The sequence below is a fragment of the Temnothorax longispinosus genome, chromosome 4 (genome assembly GCF_030848805.1).
Source record: "Temnothorax longispinosus isolate EJ_2023e chromosome 4, Tlon_JGU_v1, whole genome shotgun sequence".
Classification (NCBI taxonomy): Eukaryota; Metazoa; Arthropoda; class Insecta; order Hymenoptera; family Formicidae; genus Temnothorax; species Temnothorax longispinosus.
This window is the reverse complement of record NC_092361.1, coordinates 17,399,506-17,412,666: the sequence shown is the minus strand read 5'-3', so window position 1 is coordinate 17,412,666 and position 13,161 is coordinate 17,399,506. Positions and strand designations below refer to the sequence as shown.

At 28.6% G+C, this 13,161-nt stretch overlaps 1 long non-coding RNA gene across 1 annotated transcript in view; it reads left to right on the top strand.

Moving 5' to 3' along the window:
- Positions 1 to 13,161, top strand: part of LOC139812403 (uncharacterized) — a 339,231-nt gene that overhangs the window by 84,786 nt on the left and 241,284 nt on the right. The gene's annotated exons all lie outside the window — the stretch shown is intronic.

Below are 13,161 nucleotides of genomic sequence, written 5' to 3'. Positions count from 1 at the left end.
GCATTATTATATATTCTACTGATATTAGTTAGATATAGGTACCTATACATAAAATTATTCAACATATAGAAATATAAAACTGAATACATGAATAAAATTTTTAAATTTGGAGAAAATAATGTACATTTATATTAAATATTTACTCAAAATTGGATACACGAATTGATATCTGAATTATAATTGACGTAACATAAAAATACATATATTCCTACACTTAAGTTCTTGTAAAAAATTATTATTGATTGCTTAATGATGTTTCACTGAAATTTCAACATGTTCTGCAGTACATGCGGTGTATACGAACGCTTTCTGTGAAAATACAATTTGTTCTGTGATATTACACGTGCGTTTATTGAATTTTATTTTCATACTTCATCCGACGAGTCGACTCGATCGTGGAAATTTTTCACGCATTTTGCCAGAAATATATTCGCAATAATTTTTCGCGTAGCTCATTGCGGACCGGAAATCGATCTCGAACTCAGTTCCAGAAATGCACCAAAATAAAATCCATAATAATGAGCATTCTAAATGAAATCATCGATTACTTTCTATGGAGTTGCAAAAAGCATAAATTTCCGTTGGAAAAACAATTTCTCTGCATGCTGATACGAATTTCGTTGATCACCGAAGTTGTGAATGAATAGCATCATAAATTAATGGCAGATTGGCAGACTTGGTGTGAAATTTGGGCTGAAACTTGCTTAATATTGCTTGCGAACCGCTGCACATCGTTTGTATGATTAATTTATCCCTTTATTTATTAACAAAACTGATGCCGTGGGAATAATATCTGTACAAGTTTGAATTTTATATACCTTTCCTCGAGCGAATAGCCATATTATGCGATGAAAAATTTTATTGTTATTTTTTTAACTTGACGTCATCGTGTTAGTCGATATTTACACATTAGTTGAACATTAATTTTAATAAAAAATTACGTTTTGTTCTCTCTTACTATTTAGGTATTTGTAAAGTGTCTTATTACTAAGTAAAATATTTTATTATTTAATGCTTTATTTAACAGAAACGCACTAATCACTTGACTAATTATATAAATTGCAATCAAAACTTGATACTCCTCTATTATTATTTACGCGCCGTTTTTTAGTGAAGATATATATTATTTATTCCAGATTGAAAACGATCACTTAAATAATCTAATATAACATAACGTCGTAAGTTTTAACTTACAACGAGTGCATTTTCTTTGAAGATGTTTGCTTGAAAAATTTTGTCAAGTTTGTTAAGAGATTCTGTCAATAAAAGAAAACATATTTTCTCTGCTTTAAAGTACAGAGAAATCATATATGGCAAGACGCATTTATATGTAATATCTGTAACTTATACAAAATTTTATTATATAATTTAAATTTTTTTGCAAATATGAGAAAATCTATTTTTGCAAATGGTTTTTAAATTTATTTTTAATAGATATTTAGAGGATATTTATGAAGCGTTCACTGAAAAAAGGTTTTAGTTATAATAACCAAGGCTTGGTGGAATAGCTTCAACTAAAGGGTTTAGTGATTATGACGAAATAATTTGGTTAATGTTAATAAATTTGGTTAACATTAACGAAATATTTTGTCATAATCACTAAACTCTTTAGTTGAAGCTATTTCACCAAGCCTTGGTTATTATAACCAAAACCTTTTTTCAGTGTTCGATACGTTTTCGATATTATCTGCTATTATCGGTTGTGCGCAATGTACTCGACAGTCACTAAAAATGGTGAACGTAAATGTCAACAAAATTCAAGCGCTAAAGTACGCAGAGTATGGAGATCCAAAATACACACTCACACATACGAGAATAAAGGAAATAACGCAATGCGATACTCAAGCTTGCCCGCGCTCAAACAATGCTGAAACGAATTCATTTTTTGCTCCGCTCCCGAACCCAATAAAGTTTTACGATTGATATCGGTGGAAAAAAATTCCCTTGAAAAGCTGTCCTTTATCCAGCAAAAGTTTTCCAATTACCAGTGTTGCGTAGTGAGGAAACCGAATACCGTATGGGAAAAGCGAGTATCGGGGTATGGGTTAAACAGTGAATTGAGTACAACAAGACTCAGTTCACTGTTTAATGGGCAAATTTCAATTAACCCTTTTCTGGGTTAAATTAGGCTTACGAGATACTTTCTGTGAGGGCATGATTTAAAATCTGTAGACCCTCGTGTATAGGTGGATACAGAATTTAAATTGCGAACGGAGTTTTTAAAGGCTAAAGATGAAAATCTCAAAAGACTGAAATAAAACGAATAATTATTATTTACTAAAAAGATTCTCAAATTGCAAAATTTAAATAGTTGAAGGCAAAAAAAGTTTTAATTAAATCTATTTTGGTATCTCAAAAATTTATAATCCGCTTTATTAAACCGTAAAAAATTTGCTTCTCTTTTAATTATAATTAATATTATCGTAATATTGAATTTTAATTTAATTTATTTTTTAAATAAATGTAATTAAAAACGGATTAGTTGTCCGATGTTATATATTTAACATACACTTTTACCACTCATTGACATTTTTCTTTGTATTACTTTTGGATAAAATTGAATTATTTTACACGTTGAAAATATAAGTATCTTCTCGTAAAAAAGAACAGATTTAAAAAGATTAAGTTTTGTGGAGAAGTATATACCTGAAATAATAACTAGGATAATGAAAGAAGTTTCTCTCTTCTTTTGTTACTTCTTTCATTATTAGAATTTGCTAACCGTGTATAATTATTTAAGAAAGAGATAAAATCCATTCAGCAACTTCTATGAACAACAGCTGCAATATTAAAAAATTTGTTATAATAAATATCCCATGATAATTTACGGATTAAAGTATTGGAAAGAAATGGATTTCTGTTTAGTGCTTTAAAAAGTATTTTGAAAGATATAATCTTCCTAGCTATTTCTCGGGACTGTGAAAGCTACGACAGCTTAAAAATGTTTAATAATGCGCTATGGTAGAATCATAAATGGGGTTTTGCTAAAAGCTACGATGTTATGAGTTGTTAAAACATTAAATTTGAATATTTAGATGAGGCGACGCACTTACATGAGATGACGTGACGTGTAAAAATTTTATTTGCTTTGCGACTGGAAGACAACTGTGTGTGTGGCAATTTCTAAATTTTTAACAGTTATTTTATAATATTATGAAAAATTTTATACACACAATTACGTTTTTTATTAAAATATTTCTGTGTTTAATACGGAAATATAATTAATACTTTATTTTGTCAAGAAAATCACATTTCTAGAAAACTTTAAAAAAGTTTAAAGTTTTATTGTATTGACAACTGCTTTACTCGCTGTTTTTTTTATTACTTATTCTTATTTTATTGTATATCCATTTTATTGTTTATTCTTGAATTTTTCGAAATATGGCATCGGATTTAGATTATATCTAACGCAGCTTCAGAATGTCGCATAAAGATTTACGCGCGCAATAAACTGTATTGATCGTCACAATAACGTTTGCTAATCTCATTTACTACCATAGCATTACTAACACGGCCGTATCATTAAAAGGCGAAAAAGGTTTGACAAGCAATCTCGAGTCATCTAATAGATTAATTATATCGTGTCGCCAATATCATTTGCTATACAACGATATAAAAATCCAAACCGCATCAATCATTGTCACGACGTCGCGAGTTCAGTCTACATACGTGTCTACGATTTAGATATTATATATATCTGAAAAAGATAATACAAAAAAAAAGAAATGTAAAAAATTCTTTTCTCGTACAAACTAAAATAACAAGCACGACGCATTGCAGGATACTAAATCAATATGAATGTGTTTTTAATAGGATGAGTTTCTGATAGGAGATTTTATAAAGGGAGAAGATTTGGTTATGGGAATATTTAATTTAAGATAGAGAAGTAAGGTATAAAACGTGCATATATGACTAATGAAAATATTTAAATGGTAATTATCGAGAATTACAGTTTCCGTTTCGTCAAATTATTATATAGAGCTCTTCATTATTCGAAGGTTTTCATTTCCGTTATTCGTATAGATAGATTTCGCGGAAAAAAATATTTTCATCTCGCGGTGAACTTTATATCAAAATTTACATGGGGAAAAATACGCGAGCCGATTAATTCTGGTGCAAATATAAGGACAGGAAGAAAGAGAAGAAAAAGAGAGAACGTGAATTTGTTTATGAAATGAAATTTATTCATCAAGCTAAGGAAAATGAAAGTAGTATCGTGGTCTACCTTTATTTTTGACTTATTTTTGCCGTAGGATTAATGTTTAATAAAATCATTTGCGCATGGATCTCTGATGGTTCCTCTCTTTTTCGTTTAGTTTCTCCTCCAGCCGTTTCTCTCTTTCAGACCAATCACCGCAAATGTACGTTTCAAACAGAAATTGTAATTGCGGACTGCTAACTGTAACTGTGGGACGATAAAACTTTTCGTGATATTTAGCTTTGCTCCTGTAAATAATTTATAACGTATTGGAAAGTTACCGATGTTTTGTGCTTATTTAGAAATGGCTGTATTATCTGGTATCGATTTTCTGAATTAATAACCGTCTATACAGAGTGCCATAGAGTTCTTTATTTAAATTTTACAAGACAAATAATATTGCGGCCACTTTGCATCAGTTGTGGAATATATAGAAATAAAATTTAGTTTCTGTTATTTTGAGAAGTTGACCTTTATGTCTGAAGTGAAAAAGGCATATTTGCAAAAGTAAATTTTTAAACTGAGCACTGTTTTATGAGATATCATAAAACATATAGAAGAAAATAGATAATTAAATATTCACAAACATCAAATTTAATAACAGTTAATGAAGGAGGTAAGCAAACCACCGATATGATATACAACTAAACTAAGGAAAAAACTATTGTTTACTCCAGAACTGGATCGAAGTAAATTTTACGTATATTACGTATACATATACATTATATGTATATATATTTTAGTTCAATTATTAAACATTTTCAAATTTGATACAAATTTATCCAAATGTTTAACATTTTGATCATTTATATATCTTGCTTAATAACAATACATATAAATCTTATCCTGTATTCCTCGTTGTTTTAACAAATTTTTCTAAAGTTTGTATAAAAATTCTGTACTTTGAAACTTTTTAATGACTTTTCATTCCATATAAAATGATTTTATTAATATAACAGATTTCTTCGAATCTCTCCTCAACTTTTATAATTGATACCAAGCGGCAACAAAGTTGACGAACTGCTGACTATTGATTATTTAAATAAGTATAAGAAATAATTTTCTTGAAAGTTTTCTTTGAAAGATCGTAACTTCTCTTTATTAACTTGTCGGTTCTTAGGATTAAGTGAAAACATGGATATCACTTTTAAAAATCCGAGATTATATTTAATATTTAATGTCTTGATTACGGTAATGATATTAAATTTTAGTTAAATATAACTTCAAATTGAATCACATGACTTATTTTAACATGATTGCCTGTTTATTTATTTCTTTTAAATTATGATAAATGGAAGGAAACACAATTTTTTTATTTTGTATCTTGCAATAAGTTATGGCATTTTATAAAGAGTCGATAAGAAGTCTTCTTATCTGTTTATTGCAAAATCTTATTCTTGGCAAATTTTTATTTTTTATTAAAACTTGCTTTACTATGTTAATTAACAATCTAGAAACTCGTCGATTTATATCGCTCGATTAAAACGATAAATAGTTTCACAGTTTCTCTGTAAAGTTTATCTCGTATATATTTCCGCGTTATTAAGAGAAAACAAGCAAGTTATTTGCGCACGTATAAAGCCATGCAACAAATATAACGTATGCAGGTTTTGTAATACTCAAATTGGGCTTGATATCTCTAGGTTCATGAAACATTTTGAAATAATTGCATTAATTGGGCGTTGTAATAAATGTATTCACGATAACAGATTACATTTAAAAAATCCTAAGATATATATATTTAAATCACAAAAACAAATTTTTTAAAATGGAGTAATAAAAACATTGAACAAATTTTATGCTGCAACTAATTATATAAACATTCTATTATAACACTTATGACTTATTTTACTTAATATAGATATTAATAGCGAAGTCACTTCAAAATCTATACAACCTGAAATATCATAGTGACATAACGGCGATAAAGAATTTAGCAACAACGAATCACGAGCTAAAGGCGATAAGTAATCGTGCCGATGCTACGATTTTACGACGGAAAATGTGCGACAGATGAGATGTTTCGATACCATTGAATTGTAAAGAAAGATAAGAAAGGAGTTATTTTTGTCATAAAAAATAATAGTGATGACAGTTCTGCGGATAAAAAATTGTTCATTCTCACAGAATCCCATAAAAATTGTCAAACGTTGAGGAAAAAATGAAAGGGAAAAGTTGTGTACCTACAATATAATATATAATATACATATAATAGTGCAATATACATATATATACTCATTGTGCTTTAATTACAGTAAACTGAAAACAAATTAAGCGTTTGACTTTGCGCTTCGACAAGATACTGAGCTGGTTAATTATTGAGCTGAAGACTTAAAATTGCTCCCGGCCTTGATGGGATTTAACAACATTGATGCGTTTACACAGAATTTACACAGAATTATATCACGTAATATGTAACAGCACAATAGGTTTCTAGTATAATTAAACGATTGAAGACAGAAATAATAACAGCTTAATAAAATGAAGAGAGTATATACATTTATTTCGGCTGCACACAATACTCGCTTTCCTTAAGCTTATACCGCTTCTCTTTTTTTTTGTGATTTGTGTTTGTTACAAATATCGGAGTTGCTATGAAAATGTCATATTATAATTAAAATTACATTTATCATATAATAAATTATTGTTACATTTTTAATTTCTTGTGATAAAAATATTTTTATCGCGATACTAAAAGATAATATTTTATTAAGATTTGACGTGATATCAATTTCAAATGTATGTATCACATCCTACGATTGCATAATTTATATTTATAAATATTTCAATGAAACGCGTATGATTCAAAATATTTTATATACAGTTAATATTATTTTTATATCTATTTACGTATCTTTACGTAATTTCACATAATTTTTTGATAAGTTTCTGATGAAATAATGTTCGCTGAAGCAAGATAGTGATTTCTTGTGTATGAAATGTTTGATGTAAAATTCTTGGTAACGCAAGGTTTGATCACAAGTTATCAATTCACCAGCAACAAAGGGTGCCAATCAACCGACGTTGCACGTTAATCCGTCTTTTTTATATTAAATTAAATTTAATATAAAATATTTCTAAAATAATTGGAACATAACTACATAAATTTTATAATTGTTTTAAATAAATTATTTTTATGTTTTTAGATTTTTACTTGAAATTTAAATTAATTATTTTTAACTTATATTGTTATTAAATCTTTACGGCTATTTGTATTACAATTTATATCACATTTGAATAAAGTATAATTACATGCAATAATTATATTGCATTTTAAGTGAATCACTTTTCAATAAATACAATACAATGGGACACATCATCAGAGAAAATTGCAGCGAATGATTTTTACGTGTATACGGGCTGGATTTCTGTAACCATTATTCATTATTAACATTATACGCAGAGTTGGCCGAACTGATTAAATTCATTATCTCGCAGAATGTAATTTTTATACATATTTTTAAAAAATCTCGAATATAAAACATAAAAAAAAATTGTTTCCTTGATCTCGATTTTTCAATCTCTTTAATAAAATTATTATTTGCACGATGATTTTTTATTTTTAATAAATTGTTAAATTAGAGGCTCCATCGCGTGCCTCGCTCGTCTGAATTCGTTAATTAAAGAGGAATGTTCGACGCACTTCCTGGACGCGATAATACGGTTGCATTTAACCATGCGTGCACGAGCTTCCGCGGCTGATTTGCATTTGACTTGCGATTTAAATGAGAGTAGAAATTGAAAGCAATTTTTTTCTTTTTCTCCCGAGGCTGCAACGACTGCTCCGGCGAACTTTTCGCGGCAGAAATACTGGCGCACGAGTTCCCAGCATATTAAGTACACGAACGTTAGAGCAAATAATTTCACACCTTCCATGCAATGGTGTTGAAAAAGATGCTCGTGTTACTGTTACAGGTACTATACCCAAGAGCGGTTTTAGATTCTGGATAAATTCTACAGTTATGTAAATTAGATTCTTTGTAGAATTATACAGACTATTACAGCAAATAAACTGTTCAATTGTAAATGAAAATACAATTGTAAATACAATTGCAAATAAACAGGCTTGCAACTTTGTTGAAGATCTAAGTCTAAATATAAAATACATGTTCTTATATATATAGCCCAATGATAAAAAATAAAATTAGAGGTAATTTATAGAATGAGAATCATTCTATGTAAATACGATTCTGATCGTACTATCTCTGTATTATTCTCGTTTCTTCGTTTAACTTGAAACTCCCGCTGCGCTCATTTCCTGTGAATTGATACTGACATTCGTGAGAAAGGCTGAGAGAAGTGAAACGAAACGAGAGAAGTACGATTTAACGAGCCTTTGGCATGTTAGAATAAAAAATAGGAAAAGAAGACAAATTTCAATGAAACTGAAGCCCTGAATAAAATGAAATAAATGTCTCGAAATAACGTGGCCAAATCGACTTTTTGTTTACGTTATTTTTTACATCGATAAATATTAATCTAAGCAATATTTGCGAGATTGCTTAATTACGAAATATTAACATAGAGTCGAAAGCACATACAAAATACGTTGCATAATTGTGACAATTATTTTTTTTTATTTTGTGTCTTTTATATAATAGGTATACATATAATGACTATTAAAATTTAATTCTTTTTCAAGTTTTATTGGCAAATATCTTCTCTAAAGGCACATTTAACAAATAAATCTTTATTTATCATTAATTCTTTGACTATTAATGATGGAAAATATCCGCATATTCAAAAAAGATATACTGGAGCAATTAGAACGGGATATTATATTTTTATGTATTTGGGGTCGCTGAATTCAAATTTGAAATTAAAATTGCAAAATTTAAAATAGTGAATTCAATCTGGCGGCCAAAAAATACTCTGGGAAAAATTTGGGGCCCATCGATTATAGTAATCAAATTATTTAGATATCGTAATCTCTTAATTTTACGTATTTGGACTAGAAATAACACCGGCGCGTAACTAAAAATCGTAATTAGCTATTCTATCTATTTCAAAGATTTTTAAGTTATTATACTAGTCAATTTTCTCAATTAGTTTTGTCGATATTCAGTTACGCAAAGATAATTTTCACTTAAGAGGCACTAACCAAAATGTTAAAGTACTTACTATGGGTTCAAATCGGTAAAAAATTTTTCCAGAGTATAAAATACCACTCGGTTTACAAAAAATTTGATTTATAAGAATTTTTATTTTACGTTTAAAATATATACATTTAAAATTTCAATAAAAATGTAGATTCAGCAACTCAAAAAATCTCCAGAAAGTATTCTTTTTATAATTTTATTAACTCTTGTCATAAGCATTTTTGGTCCACAAGCATTTTTTCCCGACTAACAGTTAAGGAGTTAAAATTAGAATATATTTAATTAACAATTGAGCCACAAAATGCTTGCGAACAGGAATAAAATCAAATTCTACTATTCGTTTGGTATCGTTTTTAGAGGAGATTAGCATATAGGAATGAATTTCAGTTATTTGCTTTTATGAGGGCGTAGCTCGTTTAATTAGTTCTCGAACAGGTGGCAACTTGCGGCGAGCGGGTTACCGGCTATATACGCGTATTTTAATGACTTTCAACACGTACCAGAAACTAGAGTGAACTTTAGCGCCGGGCGGAAGACTATCCGTGTTGTCACTTTGCAAACTATTTAATACTTATAAATGATGCTTATACACAGAATGCTCTATAAACACCGTATAATATTTTAATATATTCTGAGGATTAATTAGAGGAGATCTTAATACAAAACTGTCGAGGTCACGATGGTTCTTGAGTTATAAACGATTATAGGCCAACGTGTAGTATCGTGCACTTAGTAATTGCTCTTATACGTGCAGTATTAATCTATTATCTGTTATTGAGTCTCACAATTCAAATAATATTAATCTTTTATTCCACTGATTCTGTTAATTTCTTATACATAAGTTCTCAATATTTATTATATTATAGGTATCAATGACTTTGACAAATTAATTACTTGTAAAATTTAACATGCAAATAATTTAATCTTTTTAAACGAAATACCGAATGATTAATTATTTATTTTTGTTTTGTATAATCGGAAAATAAAAGTTGATTTATCATTATTATTTACCTTGTACAGTTCTACATACCAAAATAATAAGATATAATATAATTTAACTAATTGTAAGATAATTTTATCAAGAAAATAAATTGTCATATTTTCTAAGGTTATTTAATATTTTAATTTTTTATATTATAATAAAATTTATTGAATTATTAAAATTTTATTCTTCTGAAAAAAATAAAGAATTTGGCAAGAGGCAATTTAGCAAATTAATAACGAATTATTTGACGTAAATAATTTGTTGATTGATATAAAGTAAAATTAAACTTTAAATTAATACTTAGATTAAACTTATATTAATATTAGATTAAACTTAGATTAATATTAGATTTAATGATGCTTATATATGCGATAGTAACCTTCGATATTAATATGCAGGGATAAAGATATGAAATTTACGGTATGCAGTATATATGTATATTAAATATTTTTGCAACGGTGAACTGGCTGGCACAAAGCCGTGCTTGTTTTTTTTTCGTGGCGTACAACATGTTACTGTGTATACGCGGTTCCTTTGTTGTCATACGCGCGGTGAGCACTCGAGTTGGCAAGCACTGACGCGAGTTGCTTCGTCAGTCATCGTGTTAATATTTTTGAAAACGCACTTAATTATCTTGAGAAACACGATCGCAATAATTTCCTATAAACAACTAACAATTATAAGTTTGCATGGTAATTAACTTGCACCCTCAACGTTGCGTTAGTTACATGAGGCAACAACTTATTTATCGAAGTAGGTATATGTCGCGCGATCTATTTAAATATACAAATTGAAATGACAGGAGATGGAAATGATAAATTCTTATATTATGTTTATGGATGTAATTATTTCTTTAACAATGCTTAATTTCGAATATTACCTCCGTATCGCACTTTTAGTCTTTTAATGATTTAAATGTAATTTGCCCTTTATTTTCGGATTGATTATGTGAAGTAATTAACGAGGTATCAAAGTAATTTAAAGGTGCAATATATCGGTTATTAATTAAATAATACACGCATTTTGCGGAATTTATGCATTTAAAACATATTGCACATGATATACTAATTTCGATTATATATTTTCGAACTGTCTATCTTAACTAACTCGATTTTGTTAATTATGTCATATTATATGATCTTAGAGAAAAATTCCATATGTCAGTGGCAAACTTTTGAATAGCAAATGAGCTTTTGCTCAGTGGAAACGTTTATTAAGAACACGATTTATCTAAATAATTAGGTATTTGAGGGATCGAGAATTTCCAGGACTAAGGGATTATTTCATATCACAGTTGTGTCGTGGTATTTTCACGTGCCAGTTCTTAAGCCTTTTTTTCGCATTTCTTATTAATTGTTTATTATTATGAAATATTACACTATTTAAATATATAAATATTACACTAGGATATATAGAATTTTATGTTATTACAAACACGTGACTGTTTAAACACCGTAACGCGCAAAGCTCATAAACTAAGGCAGACAGTTTAATGCGATTATTACACTGCACTGTATAGACAGGTACCAACATAGCGATGTAGCTACCATGTATAAAGCAAAACATATTTTTGTGATAAAGACTACGACCGTGACTTTTGGCTTAAAGCCACAGAATTTTTCTAATATTTAATAAATTGTATTGTTTTATTATGTAAGATAAAGATCTGAAGAATTCAATTTTTTAATGTAAGAAGAAAAGCATAATTTTACTTTTATTTATCTAATTTTATTTGAACAATAAAACTAAAATTAACAACTAGAATTCATAAATTATGACTGTCATAAAGTGGCAATTATTTGTAGAAATATCTATGCAAAATGTTTAGAGTTTTTTATGATGATTATTTTAAGATAATTATTTCAAGATGAGAAATATATAAATATATATTTTTTTTTGTCATGAAATAAAACACAAGGTTTTATTTTAAATATTTTACGGATATGATTCATACAAAATAACAGTTTCAAGATTTTGAAAAATTACAAACGTCAATAAACTTTTTAAATTTTATGAAACGTATGTTAATGATAAATCAGTATTGGAATAAAACTACTGAAAATTTCTGAAGCGATAACTTACGTTTTATTAAGTATTTTATTATTACGACACCGATTAGTCAATTAACATCTCGCATTCTTGCCAAGCTCTTAATTTTTATGAAATTCTTTTATCGTGAAACTTACAGTTTTTCAACGGGCAGTGTGCTTAAGCTAACAGAGATACTTTATTTGAATACTTCGAATACTTGCATGTATGCCCCGTTAAATTTCGCTTTCTTTTTTTCCGTCTCTACTACGACGTCACGACACTCACGACTCTTTTATACCCTTATAAAACGCAACATTACGCCCTTTACTCCGTTTGTTACATGGTGAGCGTCAGGGCACGAATACTTCAAAGACTATGTTACGAGCGCCGACTTTTCTTTTAGAAGTTCGTCAGAAAAGTGTCATGCTGTACTTTCGTAGAATCCTTTTATTTCATCTTGAATTCTCGTGTTATGCCTGAAATTATTTATAAGCTAACTTCGCCATTCGCTATAAATATAAAGCTATGCACTGATTATTTTTTTAACAGTAGAGTAGCAACTTTTTAATGATTTTACCACAGTATAAGTACTGTCTAGCTTTTGTTTCTGTGATATTATTGCAATAGAGAATAGAATAATGTACATACAATATCATTTTTTAACTGTTTTGTAATCAACTTTTTATTGACAGAAATTTAATCTCTCTTTTTCTTCTGTTACATATAGCGTTTTTTAATCTTAAAAATTGTTTAATTGTGTTTATAGTAAGAGGAATGAGTTTTAAAGGAGATATTTAATTTTTTTTATTAGCGGAATCGTATTTTAGCCTTTCAATACTGCTGCAGGA